This window comes from Vipera berus, assembly GCF_964194415.1.
Source record: "Vipera berus genome assembly, chromosome: 2".
In the NCBI taxonomy this organism is placed as follows: Eukaryota; Metazoa; Chordata; class Lepidosauria; order Squamata; family Viperidae; genus Vipera; species Vipera berus.
Window position 1 is genome coordinate 283,330,322 of NC_138203.1, and position 3,100 is coordinate 283,333,421.

The following is a 3,100-nucleotide window of genomic DNA, read 5'->3' on the forward strand; positions in this document are numbered from 1 at the left end:
GACTTCAAACCTGGCCCTTTTGTGACTTGTGGACTTCAACTTCAGCATGCCTGGCTGAGGAATTCTGGAAGTTGAAGTCCACAAGTCATAAAAGGGCCAAGTTTGAAGGCCCCTGTCTTATCTTATTTTCAAACAGCAGTGAGTGTCAGCCTCTCAAGCGAAAACTTGATTTGAAATGAGAGGGTCCTTCAACCCGGAGCCACCAATATTCCCCTTAAAGGAAAATAAATAAAGGTTATTCTTTTATAAATTGTATAAAATGTAACACCAATGAATTGTATCAAATGTAACACTAAGATGTGGGGCTATCTATTTCCTGCTCAGACAGAGAACTCACAAATGGTAATCAACAAATTCTTTTGAAATGTTAAAAAGCTTCCGAGCGACAGGAACATCTGCCCAAGGTGGAAATTACAACCAAGGTGGAAATTACAAGTAAATGAGATAAGATCTAGATAAGATCATAACGGATAGATGGAAATGGTCAGAAGGACCCCTTTAGAAATAGGAAACAACTTCAAAGAATGACTTAAGCTTCTTAGGAATGGCATGTATCGTGAAAGAGTATAAAATGCCTACTTTGAAACTTGCTCAGCGGGCTCTTCGAACCCAATCCAACTTGGGAAGGGTCTAAGAGGCCGCGTTCGCAAACGCTTTCTTTCTTTATTATTTTCTTTATTATTTTCAATTTCTTTTCAATAAATCTTTGTTTTTATTAACCAGACTTGTCATTGAGTTGTGAGTATCGAAATTTGGGTTTTTAAATCTCACACCCTTCTTTAAAAAGCTTCACTTCCATTACTCAATTCATCCCCGTTTTCTGTCCGCAAAATGCAACAAGCCTTAACCCAGCCCATCGCTAAGCCATGAAAAGAACTTTGACGCTAAACCAGCTTTACTTTAGACATTCACCTATCTGGGACAGTATAGGTCAGGGGTAGGCAACCTTGGCTCTCTGATGACTCGTGGACTTCAACTCCCAGAATTCCTGAGCCAGCATGGCTAAGCATGGAAATCTCTCCCTTCCCCTCAGGTGGCTGGCTCAGGAATTCTGGGAGTTGAAGTCCACGAGTTATGAAGGGACCATAGTTCCCCCATACTGGCTCAGGAATTCTGGGAGTTGAAGTCCACGAGTCATGAAGGGACCATAGTTCCCCCCTGCTGGCTCAGGAATTCTGGGAGTTGAAGTCCACGAGTCATGAAGGAACCATAGTTTCCCCATACTGGCTCAGGAATTCTGGGAGTTGAAGTCCACGAGTCATGAAGGGACCATAGTTCCCCCATACTGGCTCAGGAATTCTGGGAGTTGAAGTCCACGAGTCATGAAGGGACCACAGTTCCCCCCATACTGGCTCAGGAATTCTGGGAGTTGAAGTCCACGAGTCATGAAGGGACCACAGTTCCCCCCATACTGGCTCAGGAATTCTGGGAGTTGAAGTCCACGAGTCATGAAGGGACCACAGTTCCCCCCATACTGGCTCAGGAATTCTGGGAGTTGAAGTCCATGAGTCATGAAGGGACCATAGTTCCCCCATACTGGCTCAGGAATAAGGGGAGTTGAAGTCCACGAGTCACGAAGGGACCATAGTTCCCCCCTACTGGCTCAGGAATTCTGGGAGTTGAAGTCCACGAGTCATGAAGGGACCATAGTTCCCCCCATACTGGCTCAGGAATTCTGGGAGTTGAAGTCCACGAGTCATGAAGGGACCATAGTTCCCCCCATACTGGCTCAGGAATTCTGGGAGTTGAAGTCCACGAGTCACGAAGGGACCACAGTTCCCCCCCTACTGGCTCAGGAATTCTGGGAGTTGAAGTCCACGAGTCATGAAGGGACCATAGTTCCCCCCTGCTGGCTCAGGAATTCTGGGAGTTGAAGTCCACGAGTCATGAAGGAACCATAGTTTCCCCATACTGGCTCAGGAATTCTGGGAGTTGAAGTCCACGAGTCATGAAGGGACCATAGTTCCCCCATACTGGCTCAGGAATTCTGGGAGTTGAAGTCCACGAGTCATGAAGGGACCACAGTTCCCCCCATACTGGCTCAGGAATTCTGGGAGTTGAAGTCCACGAGTCATGAAGGGACCACAGTTCCCCCCATACTGGCTCAGGAATTCTGGGAGTTGAAGTCCACGAGTCATGAAGGGACCACAGTTCCCCCCATACCGGCTCAGGAATTCTGGGAGTTGAAGTCCATGAGTCATGAAGGGACCATAGTTCCCCCATACTGGCTCAGGAATAAGGGGAGTTGAAGTCCACGAGTCACGAAGGGACCATAGTTCCCCCCTACTGGCTCAGGAATTCTGGGAGTTGAAGTCCACGAGTCATGAAGGGACCATAGTTCCCCCCATACTGGCTCAGGAATTCTGGGAGTTGAAGTCCACGAGTCATGAAGGGACCATAGTTCCCCCCATACTGGCTCAGGAATTCTGGGAGTTGAAGTCCACGAGTCACGAAGGGACCACAGTTCCCCCCCTACTGGCTCAGGAATTCTGGGAGTTGAAGTCCACGAGTCATGAAGGGACCACAGTTCCCCCCCTACTGGCTCAGGAATTCTGGGAGTTGAAGTCCACGAGTCATAAACGAGCCAAGGTTGCCTACCCCTGGGATAGGTTCTCCTCGAGCAGTGGGCTGGACTAAAAGACCTCCAAGGTCCCTTCCAAGCTCTATTCCAGGGGTCTTCAAACTTGGCCCTTTTATGACTTGTGGACTTCAACTCCCAGAATTTCTCAGCCAGTATGCCTGGCTGAGGAATTCTGGGAGTTGAAGTTCACAAGTCATAAAAGGGCCAAGTTTGAAGACCCCTGCGAGTCTATTCCTATTCTATTCTACTCTACTCTATTGCGCCAAGGACACCGTCGGCCTTGCCTTCTTCACCTGCCTGCCTTGCCCGTCTCGTGTGAAAGCGGACCGTGTTATTTCTTTCTCCACCCAACCCCCCCCCCCCCGCCAGCCATTCTGTTCCGGGCAAGGTATTTTTTTTTTTACCACCCCCCTCCCCTTCCGGATTCCACCAAGCCCCATCCCGCGCAGGCTCGGCCGCCCCTCACCCTAGCCACGCCCCTCCGTTATTGCGTCACGTTCGACACTCCCTCCCAGCTTC